Consider the following 23,825-nt stretch of genomic DNA (forward strand, 5'->3'; position numbering starts at 1 on the left):
TACAACCTCAGGGGAAACAATTTGGTCTAAGCAGTCACTGAAGCATCTGAGCAACCTGAGAACAGTAAAATGAAATATACACAAAGCAATTTTACCAGGTTTTCTATCATTCTAAGGTTGAATTAACAATAAGTATCAAATAACAGATTACCAGCAAAAAATCCATATTCTCACAACTTGAAAATATACTGCATGTGCCTTGGATTTTATTTTAGGTGAATCCTGTTGAATATGCAGGCCTCCATTCCATTTTGTGTAAGGTTGAAATAGGATGATAAGAGCTTTCAGAATGATGCAAATGGCCTGTCACCTAACGACCTGTTGATCTTTCTAAGTTATATTAGCATAGCAGGGAGGCATGGCACAACTCCAGTTTTTGTCTGCACCGTGTTCTGTGTAGTGATTTATACGCCTGCTGAGGAAGCACAAAAGTGCCATCAGTCGCCTCACTTATATTACAACACATGAAAAATTTTATTTCCTTCTTTTTTTCAGGTTTAAACCATTTATTTTTGGATGTATCTGTAGCAATTAATGTGATTTGCTATTTTTCTTCCTTGTTTGCCAAATACATGCAAACAGTAGAAGGTGGTAGGAAATTTGGCTCTCTGTTTTTATTCTTATGTTTGATGTTGCCACATATCCATTAGTGATTATTAAAATTTGCAAAAGAAGGTGTTGAATAATAGTTTACAGATACAAATTGATTTTGTGTCCAATAAAAATCCATTCTTTATAGACATACAAAGCCCTTAACACGAAAAAGATAATTTCTTTTTGTCATGCTATTGAGAGTAAAAGGCACCAGAAAGCAGTCACAAACTGCTGTTTTCATTTTCCAAATGAGATCTTTCAGGATATGTTCTGGTTTTTGCTCCACAGAAATCTCTGTTTATTACTGAAATAAATAATGGTTTCATTTTTTCTTCTTTTTGGGTTTATATGAAAGATGTTCTTTCCCTTGAGAGAATAGACATCTTTTCTAGTCACCATGAGCAGTCATAAGAACTTGAATTATTGTGTTTTCATATTGCTTTTCACATGTCTTATGAAAAACACAGCAGAACTTTGAGACTATGAAATCTAGGTATATGCATCGCAATTGTATAATTTCTAATCAGCAGAAAGGACTGGGAAAATGAAAAATATATCATATGATTTAAATTTGCTAAGGAGGAAAAGGGCTTTGTCAGAGTTCATCAAGGGAAATGTACTCTCCACACTTCTTGTTTCATCAGGTTAGAAATCTAGTTGGAATTTAAAGCACAACATTCTTCTTCTTTCGGATCTACTACCCTGATAAAGATGTGAATTTTATCCTTCTCTTTCTTCAGACTTGGAGACTAGCTGCACTTCAATTTCTATACTGGTGCCTTTTGTTTTGATATTCCAGATTACTTTTGGTGGCCAAACAATTTTAAAAATATCTAGGTTTATATCATCTAGACTGGCTGAAATCAACCAGAAGTGCTAAGTCCCAGAGAAAAATGCAAGGTTGCATGGCTGAGTTCACTGCACTGCAGGAAGAAGGAATGCCCTGTACACACGTATGGATGTGTGCGCATAGTCAGCTGAAGATTAATTTCCCAGAGTCTAGGTCTTCCTTTTTCAAATAGTGAGATGGAATGATCAGTGATCATCTGTTTATGACCTCATGTTTATAACTAGGGAACTTGTAATAGCTGATCCAAGCCACATTTTAGTTCCATTTTTTCATGTCTTCATAAGTTTGCTAGGAACAGTACTCTCTAAGGAGTATGGTACTAGTGAGTACTAGTGAGTACTCTTATTCAAGGGTTCTCGAATGCCTGTGCCTCTTGCATTTCCCTTAAGCAACAGACTCAGTACTTTTCCTTGATATGCTGAAGAACACACACTTGAGCACAAATTTGGCATCATGGGTGAAACACACTCTTTATTTTCATCCGTAGAAGCCTCCCATTAATTTCAAAGGTTCTAGAATGCCTTTTGATTAACTCATTTTTGTTCATTTGAGGACCATAGCTATTTAACAAGCACAGAGAATAGTTTCAATGATATATTTCCTCTAAAGAGTTCTGTTTCAAAATAGGTAACATGGTAATTGGCTGCTGAAAAATGTTCTTTTTATACTGTATAATAAGGATCCTATCCTTGACTGCAAACTTAATTAATGTATGGGACTTGGACTTCAAACAAAAACAGTGCTCACAAATAACTTCTTATTTTTACCAAAATAATTTTTTAATTTAAGCAAGTAAAGAATAAATCACTTAGCTGACAGCTTGGTGCAGACTCAACTGGGGTATAATAGTTTTAAAGTGATGGTAGTTTCTAAATGGGGATATCATATAGGCTTGCAAATAATAGATGCTAATTAAACTTTTTTTTTTAATGTTGCCTTCTGTCTGGTCTGTTTTGGTGTCATTTATCTTTAGTGTAGTCAACACATACTGCAAAGACCTGATTAACATAAGAAGAAATTACAAGTATGGAAACAGGGTTTCCCAGAGGATTTTCCCCTCATTTCAGGAAATGCTTTTTAATCAAAGAGTAATGCCAAGTCTTCAAAATGGCTAATTAAAGCCAAGAAGATTGAGCAGTGAATACATTAATGTTGTAAATGTTTCTGTTATTTTGCTAAGTAATATATGAGTAGGCCATTGAAGAGGCTGCTAGGATTTTATTCTCAGAGAATAGGGTAGGCTGACTATCATATTTTCACAGAAAAGCAGCAGGTTTAATGCATCAGCTGATCAAAGAGCTGAATTAGAATGCAGAAGCGTCCAGACTGAATTCTGATCGAGGTCTTTTCTTTTATGTTTTTCACTTTACACAATGCACACAAACACTGACATATTTATACACACTGACATGTGCACACAAAAGAGTTAACAATTGCTTTTTGTAAATTGCAAAAGGATTTTCTAGGATGCATTATTTTCTCCTAAACTCTTTCTTTCTAAGCACTGTCATACAATGCTGATTTTTCCCACAAAAAGTAGAGGAAAAAACCCTCCAAACCATCTGACAGAGAGTATATATTTACTACAAATTCTTCTACTTTTTTGTTCATCTATAATTTTGTGCAGTATTAAATTGCCTTGTTCAAGTAGTTGTGCTGACTTTGAGTTTCCTTCAGTAACAAGGTCCTTTCATAGTTTCTGAATCTGCTGAAAAGAAAAATTAAAAAAACAGTGCATATTTTCGTGATCTTTTGTCTGGGGCATTGAGTTTTCTTTGATCCACAAGCTTTTCACAGTGAAAAAGAATACCAGAGAATTTAAAATACTGTGACAATCTCAAGCTACTTCAAATTGTCTATCACAATCTATTAGGAAGATTATTAAAGTGAGTCTCTTTTATTTCTGTGTGATTGCTCAAAAATACATTTATACTTAAAGACAATTACTCAGAATATCTAAGTAAAAAAATGTTTTTACATGGAATGATGGAATTGTTTGAGTGTAAGACTGCTATTAACCCCCTATTCACCTTAAAAAATGTGCTTGAAATCCCTGATATTGTTGCTGCAGCTTTCCTCCTGATGATTTTCTACCTCTGAGCAAGGAAACAGACAAACATTGAGAAAATGAGTGAAATCTTTGTGAATCATTCTTTAATACCAGCCAGGTGCAGGACTGTGAGCACATGAAAATGATATCACAATAGATGACGCTCAGTCTAAAGTACAGATGCAAATGTTAGCTCTGTTTTAAATTTATAGTGTTTAGGGTTTTTTCCTGAATGGAGTAATACAATTAAACATGTAATCCATGTTTTCTAAAGCAATGTTTCATTTAAAAAAAGATACAAAATACAACACAAAAATTAAATTAAAAACAAAAAAACCCCCGTGTCATATGACAAGTGATATTTTAATTCCAAAAAAGAGCTGCTGAAGATTCCTTGGTAACGTATTTATTTAGATTTGGAAATTTTCTATGCTCTCAGAACTTTAAGATGGAAATCCATATGAGAAAAGGTAAAAAGAAAATCTATCTTCAGATCCCCAGATATCTCCCTCATTCAAGGTTATCAATAAACTACAGGGCTATTGTTAACCTTACAGGACCTGTTTTTCACCACCTTACACTAACATCCTACATTTGCAGGAAATGAGGTATGTCAGATGTCACCATTTACAATGGAAATTACTGCCCTTGAAAATGTTGGCCAAAATGAGAAGTGATATTTTTAACTTGTTGTACCTGTTAGCCTTATGACAACTGTCATCTTCCAGTAAGGTAACAGAAGGGCATTTTGCAAAGGTTTCTACACACATTTAAAGACCTTGTCACCTCTGGGATTTCAACATCTGCTTAATTATTATAATAATCATATAGTGTTAATATTATATTAACTGTTTAAAATAATAATATATCTGTATTGCTAATGCCATTTATTATCAGCATCAACATCATCATCATCATCATTGTGGTTTCCAATTATTAATCTGTTCTTATCCCAACCTATGTGTTTTTCCTTTTATGGTCCTCCTCTTTATCCCACTGGAAGTGGGGAATGAGGGACCAGCTTAACTAATCGTGCCTAGGCATTGCCCTAGTTTTGCTGTTCCTACCCAATATTCCATGCCTCTAATTAACCTTAAGTTGATATCACAAAAAAAAAACCAAACACAAAAAAACAAAACAAACAAAAAAAACCAAACAAACAAAAAGAAAACAACAACAAACCCAAAACCCAAAACCAAACCAAACCAAACCAAACCAACATGGGATAATTTCATCAATAACCCAATTTTGCATTGGTTTAAATACCATCTCCAGCTGCGCGGTCTCACTCATAGTCTTCCTCTCTGCTAGGACATCTCTCCAGTGGTGCAGAGTGTGATGTACCAGCTGTGCTGGGACCTTGCCCAGGCCCTCTATGACTGAGTTCAGGAGCTGTACTTGAGCAAAACCACAGCCTGGTTGTGCTGTTGACATACATGGCCTTTCCAGCCCTAACCTCATCTGTCTGGCTGGAATACTTAGCTGGACCTCTCACTTTCCCAGATTCATGGGACTGTTGGCTGGCCCTGGCCACTGTAAAGGACCTTGACAGTTCAACACATCAGGAGCCATACTTTCCCTACCCTGTCACCCCACTGGGGTCCTGCTCAGCTCTGCTACCCCTGGGAAACAGCTCTGCCAACTCCTTCCTGATGTATCCTTGCTAAGCTGGCCGCTTAAATCAGGAACACCAAACTCTTCATGCTGAGTGGTTTACAATATATTAAGCACGGTAACAGCCATCACTCCAGCAAGATACATATCCATGATGGTGTGGAAACAAGACAGGTCCTAGAAATAAAAGCTGCAGGAGTTAGGAAGGATTTCAGGCAAGACATGCTGTATTTTTATATGAAGTAACCCATAACAACCCACATGTGAAAACTGGAAAATGAGAAAAAATGAATGGGATCTGTTTATTACAGTTGTCTATGGATAAAAGTGGGGGGGAAACGTCCCAAAAAGAGGCCACTAACAAAAAATACAGTTTGGTCAATCAAACATTCTGCAAGCTCTACACCAATAGGGTCACATACATTCTACGACCATGGGAAATCATTATCTTATGCCACCATGTCCACACCATCACTTAATTTTCAATTTTCTTCATTCTCTATTTCTATTCCTTCCACCCATTTTTTAGGTACTAGATGGGCAAGATACAATATGTATTACATTTGATTAGGAGCTACATATGTGCTGTTTGGCTGACTAGTAAGCAAGCTGAATGGCCAGCTGGCAGGCCAAACAGTCTCTTGAATTTGTATTGTGACCTTTTACATTCTTGTGGATTTTATTATGTATGCCCTGAGTGTTAAGCAACCACTACACTTTTCCATCAGTATAGAATATTGCTATTTTTTAGATTGTGCCTCTCCTTTTTTTACAGTGAAATTGGCCAAGATTCAAAATTATTATGGTGAAGAAATAATAATCTGGTGGAATGACTAAATAAGCTTTACTTTTTAAAGAAATTGCATTTTAAAATTAAATGTTAAACACTTTTTCATGACTGATTGACATGAGTATTAACAGAAGACTATAAAGAATAAAGCTTTGAATAAAAAAACCCAAAACAACAAAAAAAAACAGGGAAAAAACACAGAAAAACGTCAATGAAACCCAGATATTAACATATAATGGGAGGGGGGGAAGTGATCTGAAGCAGATGTGGGAGAAAAAAAATAAAAAGCATTTTCCAGTGCAGGTTTGACTTTTCAGGTATTCCATCTCCCCTGGAGAAATGCCAAATCAAAGAATAAGAAAGAAGCCAGCTGATTTATAAGCTAGCTAACAGTCTTTTTTGAGCTATTGTGGCATTGTAACAGTCAGAGATCTAAGATCAAGCATTTGAAAGAGTGAGAGGAATCTCAAGTACAGCACTATATGTAAAGTCTTGCAACCTTCGGAGCAGCTCGAGCTGCAGCAATGCCTCAGGAGAATGGCCAGTACAGGTGAAAGACAGCAACCCACATTTATATTACGAATCAAGGCAGCACATAGAGAGGGATATTTTCACCCTGAAAAAGAGCTGCTGGCTGTGCTGCTTGCAATGATGCAATTCCTTCTGCCTTGCAGACAGAAGGGGGGTTGGGAAGCCTGATTCAAGGCATTCAAGGAAACATAAAGGAATCTTCCCTCAGTATGTGCTCAAGTACCCAAGCATACCCTGTTGGGAAAAATATACTTTTCCCTAAAAGGATATCAGCCCACTGAGTAACAGGCATAAGGTGAGGAAGCCTCTGCTAATGAGATGAAGTGATCATTCCAGTTTTTGCAGCAGGGAACACAAAGGTTGAAGAGGAATCTACACAGTGCCAATGATTTGTTTCAACAGGAGAGGCAAAGATGGATAGAAGTTTAATTTTACTGGCTTCTACTATGAAATAGGTGCATGGACTCTAGCAATCTACCAATCTACCAAATCTAACAATCTACCAACTTGAATACAGTGGTAATATCTCAAGAAAGATAAAAAGTCACTATTGTAGTTGGGACAAGGAAAACATAGCCTAATGAGATTAGGAAACAAAGGACAGTTGTGGTGTTACAAAGACTGCAAAAAGTTCTTTTCACATGGCAACATGCAGTCCTCTCCTGTCCAGCACTACTCAAACATTTTTGAAAATGTTCGTTCTGTCCTTTCTGTAATAACATAGCTATATAAAATTGCACTAGCTTTCTACCTTGTCCAAAATATACAGTGACTTTGGTCCTAATAATACTTAAACTAGTCAAAGAAGTTTCCTTCAAGAACCTTTGGGGGAAAAAAAAAAAAATCTGGTTGTCTTTATGCATATATGCATTTGTTTTAGAGAAAGATACAGAGCAGTATGAGCTCATGATCTGGTAATCTCATATTTTCACTGGAAATTAAAGGGTTTCCTTAGTTCCCCAACTCAAATCTAAAAAAAAAAAAAGTACCCATAAGAGTACAAAAATATTATTTGACAGTCATTAGAGAAAAACACCTGAAACTTTCCAAATACTGTGAAATCAGAGAGCGTGTTTATGCTGCAATATTACCTGTGAAGCTGGTGTAAAAATGAAGACATGGAGTAGTGTGTTACATTTGTATGGTGAAACTGATATGAGAAGGTTGGAATATTTTGGCCACAAATAAACAAACCCCATTTTGTTACAGTGTCTTGTGTGTAGTAATATATCATGGTTGTTGTTTTCTATGACTTGGCTCTGTAAATGCAAAATTAGTATTCAGAAAGGGTAGATAGGCAGAGCTGACACATAGGTTATATTGTCCTGATTTACTCCAGCTGAAGAGGTTTGTCTGTTGTGGTGTGTTCATTTGGTCTGTTCTGTTATCCCCTACAAGTTATGTAAAATGGTTCTGCCCGGGTTCCCCCTTCCCGCCACCTCAGTGTCAATCTCCTAACCCCTCCCCTGTTGCCCTGGTTTCTAAATGTATCTTTTGTTATACTCCTCCCCGGTTCCCTGCCAGTCACCCTCTAGCCACACACTTCCTTCTAGAAATCTCTCTCTGAGGCGTGGGGTGATTGGCTCAGGGACCAGGGCCCCTCCCCAACGCTGTCTTCATTGGTTGTACCTTCATGTCAGTCATTAGTTTCTGTAATCTTATTTGCCCGAGGTTGGGTTCCTCCTCTCCACCCCCTTCCCTTTAAAACCTCATGTAATCCCCTCCGTCGGGGCTCTCCCTTGGTCTGCTTTGGTGGGATGTGTTTTGTTCCTCACTTTGGACTAATAAATCCTGGACTTCGCCACCATTGGAGAGTCGCTCTTTCTTTCCTACCAGCTTGGTTGCCTTTCCTGTTGTCTTGTCTGCCTGGAGATGTCTGCTGGCTATAATGCCGGGGACGTCCAGAGCCACAGCTCCTTGCCATAGAGGCCCAAGAGCGGAGCTGTGCCCCGAACGACTGCTGGCTGTGTGCTGGTTTCAGCTAGCTGGGATTCAGGGACACACGGCAGCAGTTGTCCTCTTGGTTTCCTCTGGTGAACTTACGAGACTTTCTGAACATGTAATTTCGTCAAGATTTCAGTCTTTTTCCTGCAGTCACTTGACGTATTTTCGTCTTGGTGTTAAACATTCTGCTACCCACATCACTCTTTCCATCTTTTTTGACCATTGTACAGAAGGTGTTTTGTCTTAGTTTTCCTTTTTGTTTCAGAAAGGAAATATGAGGAAGGAAGATCTTCCTCAAAAGATCATCTCATGCTTATTGAAATGTTCTGTTGATTTTGTGCCACTCTGTTGATGAGAAACCAACATATGCACGGATGAAAGGAGTAGTTATCCTGGGACTACATCGGTTATAGACAAATGAGCAGCAGAAAGGAGGCAAAGTGAATTTGATGTTAAGCTAGCTCTTATCGTACAGTGTTTCTTTTCATTGAAATCCACTCTTCAAAAATCTGTTATCGTGTTCACATGCTATTTGCTTTACCAGTTGTCCTAGGGTGACTTTATAATGCTTGTATCCCCAGTCGTCCCTTCTGCTTAGGCCGGATATTGAGTTCTGTGCCTTTAAGACTGGTTCTGTGAGCAAAGTTGGGGACGAAAAAGCATGGAGTTTGTCTGCAGAAGCTGCACTCAGTCCTCTGCATTCCTTCTCACGAACTGTGTTGTCTGTGATGCCTTGGGAGACCACCTGGAACAGGGGCTAGACAGTGTTAAAGGAATAAAGTAGGTATTTATTAAAAAGGCCTCCAAAGGATACACCTTGGGCAGTACAAGAGCCTGGCCAAGGCTACACCCAAGATGGACAATGGGCCAGGAGTCTTCACACTTTTATAAGTTTTGGTCCATTTACATATTGGGGTCAATTGTCCAATTACAGCTTCAGGTTATGAAGTCACATCCTCCCAGACTGCTCTCCTCAATTCATTGTTGTTTACACTTTTTGGGCCTGAAGCTTCAAGAGTGTCCTTTGTTCTTGGGCTGGAAAAGGATTGTTTTGTCTGACTAAACTGTGAGGAGAACTTGCTAACACTTTATATGGAGTTCAGAGTTGTATACTAATGCAGTATAGAATCTGGAAAATATGAAAGCTAAAACTTAAGGCATCAGCAGCACAGACAGTGGGAGAGAGCTCTCCTTTCCTTTTAGCTAGTTTTCTTTCGTTAGCTGGGGCCAGAAGTTTTCTGGAATTGTTCAGCTATTCTTCAGTCTGGGAATACCAGGACTATCTTATGGGGTTCCCCCAAACTGCACTGCAGCTGGAACTCCAGACACAAGTCTTAGAGAGACTGAGAGAAAGCTGAGAATACACCCACAAAGACTCTCTCTTTCCCATTCACAGAAAAACTTTCTGAATTTTCCAACTCTTCATAACAATGAGAGATTCTATTGTTAAATATTATTAATTTTTTCATGTTTGTAAGTACTTTGCTTGTTAAATAAATATTTTTTCAGCTTTTCTCAAAGGAGATTTACCTCCCAAACCATTTGGGGGAGGGGAGTTTGAATTAGCTTTCTAGAGGAGACCTAGTTTCCTAACAAAAATTTCCTCCCAAATCTGTCCCAAACCAAGACAAATACTTTTTGGTGCCCACTCTGGGGCTTGAGAAAATGGAAAATAATTGTTGTTGCATTTTGGCTGTACTTACTCTGTACTGGGATAAAGCAATCCCAAACCAGGACACCAGTTTTTGAAGCTGTGGCTTATACCAGACACAAAATATTCTTTTTTTATTTTCAGTTTTCACTGCAGTATCCATTAATATCTATGTCAACTGCTTTTTCTAGTGCTCATTCTGGGTCCTTGTGCTCTTTTTGGGGTTCTCACGTTGGGGTTTGGCGTTTTGCAGAAACTCTGTAAGTTTACTTTGACAAAATGTTTTGCCTGTCTGTGGTTAACATGGTTCTAGTTGTCTACAAAACTGGCTCCTAATAATTTCCTCACTGTATATTTCTTCAGATTATGGATTTATTTTAAATTTACCCATGCTTCTTTTATTGATGGTTATTGCTACTTACTGGCACTATTATTATGAAGGCAGAGTTTCAGTGGAACATGCTGTTTTATAATGATATCCTAATCTCTGTCTACTAACAAGAGTATCAAAAGTATTATTAGCTGTGCAATTACTTTCCTATAAGAAGTAACAGTGAAGCATATATTTTTAACATGCTTTGGTGATTTAACTATATTTTTAAGATGTTTCATGTATTGAAGTGATTTATTTCCATTATTCCCATAATTAGATTATTATGAAGTAAGCAATAAATTATCCAAAGGCTAATAGCTTTCTTCACTTGAAATTAATGTATATTTAAAAACGCCACAGCAGTATTTATTTTTCAAATTTTATTTTCTTTTGTTTCATAAAAAAATAATAACAAAAATTGGAATAAGACTGAGTGTGCATCTGACTGAGAAAGCCATATGGAAGAACTACAAATTCTTATGATGAATCTTGTTTCAGCTCTCATCCATGCTCTGGCATGGGAAAAGTCGACACTGCATCAGATTTGCGAGTTGAAGACTCATTACCTCATTCCAAAATGGTCAGTTCCTACCTACGTCCCAGTTGCTCTGTGAGAATTGACTCTGAAGATATCTATGAGAACAAATGTGCCTATTAGATGCTGTCAAAGAGTCTGACTTGTACTCACTCTATTCTGATCAGCAAAGAGCCATTGGGTTTTTCACTGCTGACCTGGTATTTATAGTTGTATATAAATGTATTATTCCAAAGAGAGACTTCCGTTTTTCTACAAATCCTTCTAAGAATATTTTATTATTGCTATGAAATTTTTTTTTCATATCTTTTAAAGTCTTTAGTCAGATCAGTATGGGGTTTACATTTTTGTCCTCTGTTGCTTCTTTACAAAGCAACAGGGCGGTTGAGAAATGCTATTCAGGTAATAGAACAAACTGAATTTCAGTAATCTCTTTATCTCTTTTCTATTTTATCTTTCCACGTTTTGAAGTTTTTTCATTTGTTGTCAGTATGCTTTTTCAATTATTTCTGCAAAATTATACATAAATTAGAAGGCGGAAAAAAATGTCTGGACTTAGTTCATAATATAAGTTAGTTCATAATATAAGGCATGAATTTTCTTTTAGTACCTATTATACTGACCATACAAATAAATATTCCAGCTCTTGTATTATGGAAGCGGAAGAGGAGGAAGAAATATTGCTTTTACCATAAATCTCTAATCAATTTAGGCAAAATAATTTCTTAGTTCACTTCTGTTACAAAAATTTGTTTTAAACCTTTTTTGGAAGCTCTTACATTTTGCAGGTTTTGTTTTTCACAGATAAGTTGTATATTATTGCTTTAACAAACTTTCTGTAGTTATGACTATACACATAGATGATTCACTAACATAGAAGCTTGTATTTCAGAATGTTTTTAATTTTTTCATATGTTATTTTTTATTTAGCTTCATCACAGTTCTATTCACTTAGTTCTCTACAAAAGATGCAGAATAAAGTGCAGCAATTTGTTAAGCAATCTTCCTCTATAAAGAAAACAAAAGACAAAAAACATGCAGACATGCTAAAAACTTCATTTAGAGAAGGAAAAAAACCCATAAGGTTGATTAAGACCTTAACTGAGGCCTAAGTATCCCCTTTGCAGTCAGATGAGTCACTTCAAGAGAACATCACACTGAGCCAGCAGAGTATATGCTTCTCCAACACAAGCTGTTCACAAAGGTAGAAGCTCACATGAAAATTAGTTTTATGCTCAAATGAAAATGAATCGTGCAGTTGCAGACTTGTAGCTTTTTTCCTCAAAGGAGCCCAAGGACACAGCAAGTGACCCTTCATGGCGGAGTGGCTCCCAAATCTTCCCTTGGAGTGGGTTCTGTGCTCACACTGATGCAGAGTGTGTTACTTGCTTGGAAAGCCAATGCTGTCTTCTTGGAGCACAAGGGTGAAGAAATATTCTCGTGAAGTTGTAATTAGTCTGTTTTGAGCCTGTGCTGGATCCAAGTGAAAGGCTTGTACCAAGCCCTGGCAGGATGAGTACTCAAAAGCCATAAATAAAAGGGCACTTTCTATGTTTTGTTAATTGTCCCCATATGGCGGTGTGACTAGGTGAATAAAGCAAAGTGTGCTGTAACCTAGGGGGTTGGGTTTTTCCCCCTCTTTCTGTTTCTAACTAATGAATGTGAACATCCTGGTGTGTTTTGGAGGGGCTAATCAGATGCAAAATTCCACTGCAACTTGGCAAAAGCCTGTAAAAATTGATTGATTAAATGATTGGTGTTATCTGTGTGAGCAAGTGTCCCTCCCAGGTCACATATCTTCCAAGCTTAGCAAGAGCTCATTGTGAGAGCAAGATCTTTTCATGTCCCTTGCTTTCCTCTCATATCTTATTTTTTCTGCTTCTATTAATCAATTTCAGATACTTATATAAGACCTTGAGTGACAATGAATAGTAATTTCCAGGTATTTACTGATTATGAATCCAAGTTTGTCAAAGGCCTTATACTGTTAAAGTACTCGTATTTTCCATTACAGCTAAAAATCTATGTATTTTTAATACCAATTTCTGATAACAAGTGTATATGACTATGGAACATTGTTGTTTTTATAAAGGTAAATGTCTATTAAATATTTGATGCTGTTCCAAGATAGATTATTATTTTACTCTCAGTAACAAATTTCCCCTTGAAATGTGTCTGTGTATATTCATAATAAATTAAGTATTCAGGAAATACTGGACTGCTGGTGAAGCTTTTGTTTTCTCTAGGCAGAATCATATCAAGCAGAACACTGTATTTTTCTGAAAAGAAGTCCATAGATAACTCACACAGATTTGGAGACTGCCATGAGAAATAAGAAACAAAAAAGATTAAGGGCATGAAGACATTTTCAGGCAAACTTTGTTTGTACTACTTGCATGTATGGAGCTATTAGTGTTGTGAAATTGTAAAGCTGCTTTGCCGATGATTTATAGATTACAGTAAATTGAAATACAGTGTTTTTTCAGGAGCTGTTTTATGTTAGGCCTTTATCATATTACATCATTCTCAGTAAAGGATGAATGTAGATAAAATAGAATGCTGCAATTCCTGTGAGATTCACAGCTAAAACATAGAAGGAAGGCCACAGAAAGCAATCAGGATAATTCAAAAAACAATGTACAAACTATAAAAACTGTTTGGAGCTCTGTTCCTTATCTGGCATTCTCCTCTACCATCTGATTACTTTTCAAGCTTCTCGTAGATGAGCCTTCATATACGTCACCATTAAACAGCAGAATATAAATGTGAGTGATTATGTGCTGCTGCAGCATTAGAGGGCTCACTTGTTAGCTGAGATTGGTGTCCACCCCATTCAGGGCAGTTTTTTAGCACTCCTTCGGATACATCTGTCATGTCTTCCTCTGTGCAGGCAAATTGAACAAATGGAGTGCTTGTGTGCTTCCACTAGCTGATTAGGCAGGAGACTCAGAACAGTCTGCATAGACGGAGTTGGACACTTGAATGACACATGCACAGCTGGAACATGTTGAGTAGAGCGTGTGGAGTAAACAGCATTGCCAATTTATGTCTGCCGAGGCCTGTGTCTGTTTTCTTTGGCAATTATTATATTTTTCTTTCTAGGTTTTTCCGTCCTTGACAGAATGACTAATGTGGTCACAGATTTGCTGTCACTCTTGCAATTTCTTGGAAAAAGAAGGCAAATCTCCTGTATGAAGCAAAATTCTATATAGCAGAGGATATTACTGTCTCCAGTATTTTTTTTCAACACTATTGTCATGGTTTTCTTTAATGTTTTTCTTCTTCTAGCATTTTCTTGATGTATTGTGGAATTTAGTAGATAAAGGGTAGCACTTCATTGCATTTGTTTAAATAATGGGGCACAGACACTGCAGAGCATAGGCAGCACTCTCTTCCCAACCCACAACCAGACCTAACAGTATAGGAACAAATAGAAGTTAATTAAAGTGCAATTAATTAAATAACATTTAGTTTAATTTTCAATACTGTAAAAGACACTGTATTTTAAAAGCCTGAAGAGAAGTAATTCTGCAGCCAAGAAGCACTGACTTTAGAATGACAGATTAAAAGGCCCAGATCTTTTTACTTGTACAAGTCTTGTGCTGAAATTTATGAACTAAAGCAAGAACCATGATTTTCAGACACCACACATAATTCTCCTTATAGAAGCTCAATTTACAAGTTACCCAGAAGCCACTGCAAATTAGGGGAAATGGTTACAGTAAGAGATAATTCTATAGAACAAAGTGTTAACCAACAAATTCATTAAAAATGCCATAACGAGACACATTGAGTTTAAACAACACATCTAACTACTGATTTTGTAAAATCTGAAGATTATTTGTGTAATTACTGATTTGTGTAAGTACTGAAGGTGATTTGTGTAATTATGGTAAGTAATTGTATCAACCTACCTGGAGGTGACAACTATTATTAATGTGTATTTCTACTGAACATATTTTACCTTAATATAATTTTCTCTTAGCTCTTTATACATCACCTCATTTGAGTGGGAATCTAGAACAAAATGACACAACTCCAAATAATCATGTCAACTTTACCCTAGATATTATTAATTTTTGCTTCAATAATTAATTATTTTTTACCTAATACGAAATATATTCAGATGTTACATCATGCTTTTGCAATTCTTTGGAGCCGATTGAGAAGAAGGCTGACAGTCTTGTATCTGTTTTATATTTGCAGATGTTTTTACGGTGTTGAAAATACAACAAAGCATCCTTTTGCACTGACCATCTGTATAAAAAATAGAAGCAAACAGAGTCCCATAAAAAGGCTATTCTCTGAAAATGAAAAAGGAGACAAAGGATGTTGCTCTGAATTGAAGAAAGCATATGTCATCCTAAAAAATAATCTTGAGGTGATATTATATATTGGTAGGCAAGAACAATGCAATCATTAGTCAGAACCATTAAGAGGAACAACAAATGAGTCAATATGTAGGCAAGACAGTCTGGTAGACATTCTTAGCTGGCATGTCTGCTCATTATAATAGTGTCCCAGATCTGACATAATGCTTGTGGCCCATGCCAGAGATAAGGGGCTGAAGAATAAGTAGCCTTCATGTTTCTAACAGAAAGTGCAATTTAGTTAAACTCATGAAGAAAGAATAGCAGAGGTCAGCAGCTGGTAGAGTCAAATGAGTAAGCAGTCGATTTTCTGATTTAGGTGACAGCATGCTATATCAAATGAAGAGTTCTGTACAGAACCAACCAATAGCTTTGTAAAGCAGTTGCAAAACAAAACCCAAGTACAAAATAAAACAAAACAAACAAAACAACAAAACAAAGCAGGATAAACATTTAGAGTTTCAGTAGTTGTGAATTACACATTAGGGCAATGAAAGAAATAGTTTTATAATAACGCCATCTTGACAATAGGACTGACATTGTAAGATTAGAAATATGAAAGATCACTGGCTGCTACCTAATATGACAATGCCAGCCTCATAAAATCTTTCATGAGTATCTAAGTACAGGTATACACTTAAATAAGTAGGACAGATCAATATTCATAGATAAATAGGACTCTAGAAAGCAAGACCCATTAGAAGTAGATTATCCTTTCCTTTTATAGTAGCTTCTGTGTTGGGTGTAAACTATATTATTGCTGAAACTGGTATTTCTGTTCCTGTGAACAACCTCATTTTGTGTGAACCACTATCTTAAACCAATGTTTTGCTGGTTGCTTGTAGCTTAGCTTGTGCCACAAATAACTCCTCATTGTCCTACATGCTCGCTGCAATCTAGCTACTAAACCTATGCTCATCTTCCTCCATACAGAGGGTTTTCCCTAAGGTTATAGTTTAATTTTTAAGGTGTCTGCATTCTCCACATCTAAGTAAGTTGTTTTGTAATCAATAAAATTTATTTAAGAAAAAAAAAAGAAACAAAAACAGAAAGACAAAAAATGCTAGACAGCATTAAGCATGATTTAAAGGAGGTGGAAGCTTTTATACTGTCACCATGAATAATAGAAATCCAGAGTGCTTGCACACTGCACAAATGTTCTTCCAGTAGATTTTCTAAACTGCAACCATATGCTTGCAATGCAAAAATATCACAGGGAGTACTGTCCTACTTATTACAGCAAAAACAGTGGGGTTTAGATCTTAGTTAGGCAGCAATGTAATGTAGTTAAAAAAGCAAAGCATTCCCTAGAATATAACATCCTTGTAAAATTAAATAGTTGCATTGTTCTCTGACACCTCTAATGTATATTCTCCCTAGTAACAGAGACCCAAAGAGGTTCCCGTGGAGAATAAGAGGTTACTGAGAAAATACGCAGCAACAGAAAAATGTAAAAAATAAACTTTCTCTTTGCTGATCTTAAAGAGATGAGAAGAGAAAAATAATAGGCAAAGATTGATTGCATGATTTTAAATACATAAAATTATGAAAGCCTTGGGTGCAGAGCAAGTGAGGAGATTATCAGAGAATGGTACAGTGACAGCTGTTTCAGCTTTATTATATAGCAGAAGTAAACCTGTTGGCTTGTGAAATGCCCCTTTTGTATTTCGAGCACTAACTATCAGCAATTACAGTATGATGCTAGAACATATGGCAGTGTAATTGAAGGTGTGGCAAGAAATCAGAGTTAGGCACTTAGGGCCATATGTTCCCCTCCACTAAGCAGAGTGGAGGGAAGCAGATGGGCACAAGTTAAAGTGAGGCACAAAGGGCTGGCATAGTCCACCCAGAAAGCAAAGGCATCTAAGTCACACTTTGGTTTGAGTCAAAGTGGTGAGCCTGTAGGAATGAGCTGGAATCAGTCTGAACAAAAGAGAGCTAGCAGTGAAACTGGGTAGCTGCGAGACCACAGTCTATTTCTATAGACTATTCTCATAGATCAGCAATGGGTAAATAAGCCAGGGAAAATGTTGACAAGACAGCAAGTGGTCAGGAAAACTGTATAAGTTACAGGCCATGAGTTCCTCTCTCCGTACCTTCACATCAAACTGCCATGAAATGTATTTTCAACCAGTTGTTCCGATTTAACAATTAAAATTAACAAACCAATTGTTTGGTTACTTGTCTTCCTTCTTCTTGGTCTTAGAAGATATTGCATTACTGTTTAAATCCAGACATTCTCAGGACAGTTTGGGGAGCAGTTTCTCAGTTTGAAAATTAACCAGTGCCTGTTCCAATTAATGATTATCTTTCTTCTTCACTTGTTTCTAAAATGGATATAAAGCCTACTTTCAAGTTAGAATGGTAAAACCTTGCACCAAACTTAGATTAAAATTTTGACTAGACACATACGTAAGAGAAGAGTGAAAGTTAATTCATAATTATTTATGTTTTTATTACAGAGTATTATTAAAAGAGAAGTTAAAGAAAGAAAAATCAAAATGAAATATGTTACAGTTTTCTTACTCAATAATCTCTTTCCTCCAAAAGTAGTCTTTGTTTGGGAGTACTCAGTATGTGAACAATAAGTCAGTTTTTAGTCAGCAATTGATTTTCGATCATTATCTCTATCCAGTATTACTTGTTATCTGTGCCTTCAGAAAATCAATAGCACAGTAACTATCTCCAGCATATTATTCACTATCATATACACTGTATATTGAATCCTATACTAAGTTTTCATTATTGTGATTAACAATGGAAACAGTATGCTGGGGATGTTTTTCTATAGTAAGAGCTAACTGTTTTCTGTGATGAAAACAAAAGGAGTATTTTACTAGTGTCCCTAAAGAAAATGCAAAATACTATAAGAACATTATTTCAATGCTAAAATTTGAATTTCCATATTACCCCTCATCATTCAGCAGAAGTCAGGCTATACTTTACCATGAATCAATCTTGCAATTAAGTAGTTAACTATTAATAAGACATGTAAAAATGCACAAGCCAAAGGAAAAAAAAAAATTTAAATTCATACATACTACTGTTGAGTGGTCTTTTTTTTTTTTTTCACCAATCAGCACTATCTTGTTTTATTTAGTGTTAGACATGAAGAGCAGTGAACTCGTTATGCTTCAGCAGGGGGCAGCATGGTATGCAGTTTGCCACTCGATGGTCAGGCTTGAGGTATTAACAACGTGATTTACTAATTAGTTGGAAGCTTTGCTGGTTACAGACTGTTGTGTAAACTCTATTCCTATCAAAACAGGCACAGAAGTGCTAGTTCCGTGAACAATCTGCAGGACTTGGCATAGATACAAGACATCAGTAGAGTATCAAAGAGGAAAAAAATTTATCATTATTCAAAAAAAGATTTTGGGATGTAGTGTAGGTTAGGACCTCATTTTTTAATCAGTTCTCAGTCACTAGTACATAAGTGCTTCAGATAATAAACATCAGATTACTACTAGTCTCTGTGATGTGCTGGAGACATGAGGCTGACACAGTGATAAAATGACACCATTCTCTGCCTGCAAAGCTGTTTCAGGGTCTTTATCTTGCACAGTTTCCAGACCAGACACTCACACTGGAATCAGTTTTGCTGAATAATGATGCATCATTAAGCATGGAGTCTGAATACATGGTTTTGTGCTATACTTCGGTACAATTGGGAAGATTTATATTTAGAATTGATCCTCTGAAGGTCAAAAACCAACATAATTAACCCCAAAGTATTTTTTTCATAGATGTGCTGGTAGGATCAATGCATTTGTTATGAAGGTGTGCTGGGCACTTGCACTTGCACTGTCCTGCATAATTGATTATACAGTTGATTTAAAGTGCTCTGATCCTACTTCTTTTTTTCTTTTTTCTTTTTTTTTTAAACTCAGTACCACGAATGAACTGATTCTAGTTAGTACTTAAGAATCTGTTTTACCATGTAATTTTCCTGCCATTCTAAATAGACTGTTTTGTCCCTATTACAGTACAAATTAAGGACAGCAGAAGGAAAATTGATTATTAATTTCACTTAAAACAGAAGACCAGAATTAATGATATCACAGCTTTCTGATGAGGATGGGTAGTTTCTTAAACCAAATAGAAAAATAGCTCTAAATGTTAATCAATTACACCTGGATTAGGAGATATTACTAGCAATTAATGGTCATGTAGCATCAAAATCAATGAGGCTTGCCAAAGAAATAATGAGGCTCATAGCACTTCCACTGTGCAGCTACTGTAACCTGAAATTATTGGATCAATAAAGTCCTTTACAGAAGGTGAGGAAGCCTAATTGCATGCTGAAAAATATTAGGCTAGAATATCCTGAAGAGAGAGTGGCCAAAACATACTTGAGCTTTGCAGATTAATTAACAATGTGTTTCTGCATAATTTTCATACTGCAAGGGGAAAGAAACATCCATTTTCTTTTTGGCTAATTAATTGTATTCAAAGTGGGTCATGTTAAAATTTTGCATGATGTGAAATATGCAGATTTTCAAGATTTCAACATTAAACCCGGTGATACTCAGCAATTTTACCTTGAGAATCTGAGTTTCTAGCTTGAAACTCAAAGTAAAAGTTGAGGGGGTGGGGAGAGTGTTTTACAAATCTACATGGATAAAACTGAGTAAAATATTTGTTGAGAACCTACAGAAGCCAAACATTATGTTTTGCATTTATTCTTGCTAGCACATCACAAAATCAACATAAGGGGAGGATTTATGGGTATTTATTTCAGTGTTTTCCATCTTTGAAAAAAGTCTCCTTGTACAATAATCATCTATCTAAACATTAGTTTTCTCCGTGGCTGGTGAACTTAGGTTTGTGAGTGTTTGTTTAATTTTCTGAAGATGGGGGCTATCACGGACTATTTCACTCACAATAGTAGCAAAGTTCAACAAAAATGCAGCTTGACTTTGTGAAAAACGGCAAACAAAGCATTTTCAGGGATGAAGGCACATGTACTCGCATATAGGGTCTGTGTGCATGTGCTTTATTCATTCCTACCTGCAATTCCCTGGTCATATGATAAGGATGTCATAGAAAGTTAGAGGTTTAAGTGAAAAAACAAAACCAAAACCAAAACAAAAACAACAACAAAAAAACAAACTAGGAGGTAATTGCAGAGAAAAGGTCAAATAAATAACCCATTGAGAGTTATAAATGCTCTGGATGAAAGCCACAGCAAATCCAGGTAGGAGTCTGCAAGACTAAGATATGAGATGCTACAAAAAAAACGAAGGAGTCCCTTGGCCTGATACTTATATACTTTTATATTCTCCAGTGGATGGCATCCATTTCAGGATCTGGATACAAAATTCAGCAGTGGGTAGTAATAAATGCACTGGCATACAAATAGATAAAGAAATGGTACTATGATAAACTAATACTTCTTGGTGTGATTAAATCTTACAGAAAAAAATATTTAAACTCTTCATGTTCTATGGCTATAATGTCTAACACTTAAAATACTTTTCATTGTTTATCTTTAGACTCACAGAACATGAAATCCAAGATTTCTGTAAAATTAATTGCTTTTTAAAACCAGTTTTCAAGAAGAACATATGTTAGGGTGTTACATTTTATTACATACTGAGGAAAGATTAAAATTGATTTATTAGTTCTCTAAGCAGCATTTTCTTTGGTCTTGCAGAACCACAGATGTATTATACTGTTTTTATTTTGTTTAGTAGTTAAGAGAAATAAAATAATGTACAAAAAACCTCAGAAAATTCTAGAGTTAAGTCTGACCTTTGTATAGTTACACCACCAGGGAAGCCAGGTATGTGTGAGGAGGAATAGCTGAAATGTCCCATATGTATCAACACTAAGAACGTTTTCTTGAAATTTTTTTGAAGTCAAAGAAACTATGAAACACACAGTTCCTGAAACCACTCTTAGTTCAGCTGCACATCTTCTCTCTCTACCAACAAAATAATTGTTTCTCAATACACTTTTAGTAACCTTCAATTTGAAATAATAATTTGAGAGGGAAAAATATGGGTGAGGAAGTATGTGTATGTTTCTTACCCAACAAAATTGTTCTTCTGCAGTTGTTGCATTTTATTCACCTTTGTAATTCAGTGCATACAAATGGATACACGGGTCATATCTGGAAATTTATAGCTGTGAAAGCAGAATGTAACTGGCTATAATACAGATACCCTGACAATGTCTACTCTGACCATACTAAGGGAAAGAAGAAGAAAAGAATGGCCTTTGCAAATTCAGTTATTTATGGTTACTTTCTTTAAGCCTGAGTTTTCTCTTGTTCAGCAAGCCCAGCTATGTAAACTTCACATTAATAAGTCTCAGGATTAACCTGTGATCCTGTGGAAGGTCAGCAAAAACATTCAAATATTCAAGAGCTCTGTAAAGTGGGCTTTTAGCTCCACTTTATTTCCTTATGTGTTACTGTGTCTTAATGTAAAAAAAAAATAGCATTTTTTGCTCATTAAGTGAAAATTTTCCTTCCTTCAGTTTTCCCATAGCATAAAAACCAGGTAACTTTTTTTATACTTTTGCCTACTAGAGTAATATGTTCTTTTGAGGAGACAAAATAAATGCTTCTGCCCCCCTATATTGTCCAGGTTCATCTTCTCTACTGTCAAATATCTTCTAAATATTTGCCAAGTGGTATCAGACTTGTCAAAGTGACTTAAAACAGCCAAATTAGTTGATTACATATCAGAGTAAACACTAGAGCAGAGCTTATAGTAAGTGAAAATTTTTCTTCTTTCACCACTGCAGGACTATGTTTAAATTTTCCCTTATATAACACACTGGAAATGCATCTATGAGATTTAAAAAATGTTCTCCAGGATTTTTATTTGGCAAGATAAAAGAGATGCAGCCTAATATATTGTCTTCCCTGCCCCTTCTCATTATCCTTTTGCATCCTGTCACATACGTGTAGAATTTTCAGACGTTTTCTAAGGCAGCCTGCAGGGTCTCCATTTAATGTTACATCCAGAATTTTAAAGGCTTATTCTTAATGTTTGGGGTTTTTTTTTTAAACTTCCTTAATTTTTTCTGTCTATGGATTCAAACAAAGACACCTATCCACTGCCTAATATCAAGACTTTGTCAAAGTTAAATTCATGATGAGTGTGTAGAGTTCTTAAGTGAAGTCAGAATAATCAGGGAAAGACTTCACAGATGGAGGATGAGGTATCCAGGACATTGAATGATACCCAGTATGTGGTGCTGCACAGTACAAAAATGTGTAATGCATTGTCTGAAACAGCAGTCTCTGGTTGTATTTACATCTTATCATAGACATACATATGCTTTCATTAGGTTTTCAATCTTCTTTTCAATTCTACTCTTCTTCAGAGTATCTCATGTATAGAGAATGTTTTTTGTCTGGAGTTTGGTCTTCTGCTTAGTTTGGGAAGAGTCCCTTGTCTTCATCTCTGCATTTCCTGCCCCAGGTTTTCTTCTAAACAAAAGTTAAGAGGGTAGCTTAATATGTCTTTTATTTTATAACACCTATATTTCTTTTTTTTTTCCCTATATTTTTCTTTCAATATTGCATAGTTGATTCTGAGTTTCTTTATGTCCATTAGGGGACTTGTGGTACACATCAATATTTTGAGCACAAATCAAATTGTGGCAAAGGCTTTCTTATTCACATCCATCATTTCAGAACTTGACATATGAGACTGTGTCCTATCCAGTATGACTTTGTTAGACAGCTCTGAGATAATTTCAACATGCTTTGGTTTATTAAACAACTGTTCAGTTTTCCAATCAGTTTGACAACTGTGTTCTTCCACACATGATGGGGAAAGGGTGTACACAATGGTCAAATATTTATGTACACACACCCATCTTAAATTCCCAGTATGCTGTTCTCCACAAGAGTTATTGATAAAATCCTTTAATTGCCTCTCCACTGACCGTAAACTGGATGTGCAGTAGACAAAATGCTTCTCACTCAACAAAATATGAGGAAAACAACGTCAAATAAGGCACCCATAACAAATAATAGACTACTCTGCCAATAAAAGTAAAGTAAAAGCATCTTCTTTCTCATCTGATGTGCATCATGTCACAACTTCTCATAATCCTGAGCTGATTATTACTTTGAAGGAAAAGTTGTGATTGAATCCATTGACCCAAGCAAACTCACTTTCTCTTTACTGCTGTTGAAGACATTAGCAAGTTATTGTTCAAAGGAATTTATAAAATTCATCCATTATTGGTGTTATGTACACCAGTGTGTACAATCAAAACATTACAAGTATTAAAGGGTGAAAAAATCTTACATTGGAAACTACGATATGTTTCCATTCTCTGGCACTGAGAACACACACAGCATATTCTTTGCAAAATATTTGCCATGTATGCAAGTAGCTAAATACTACAGTTACCACTCTAGCTCCTCTTGAAGCATGTAGGCATTGATAAGATAAACTTCACTCACCTTGCTTCCCTCATACTAGATAAAAATTACATCTATTTTCAGTTACCAGTAAGGCTAAAGAGTATGTTCATTTAGTCTAACAATTTGCATAA

Source organism: Camarhynchus parvulus, chromosome Z, assembly GCF_901933205.1.
Source record: "Camarhynchus parvulus chromosome Z, STF_HiC, whole genome shotgun sequence".
Taxonomy (NCBI): Eukaryota; Metazoa; Chordata; class Aves; order Passeriformes; family Thraupidae; genus Camarhynchus; species Camarhynchus parvulus.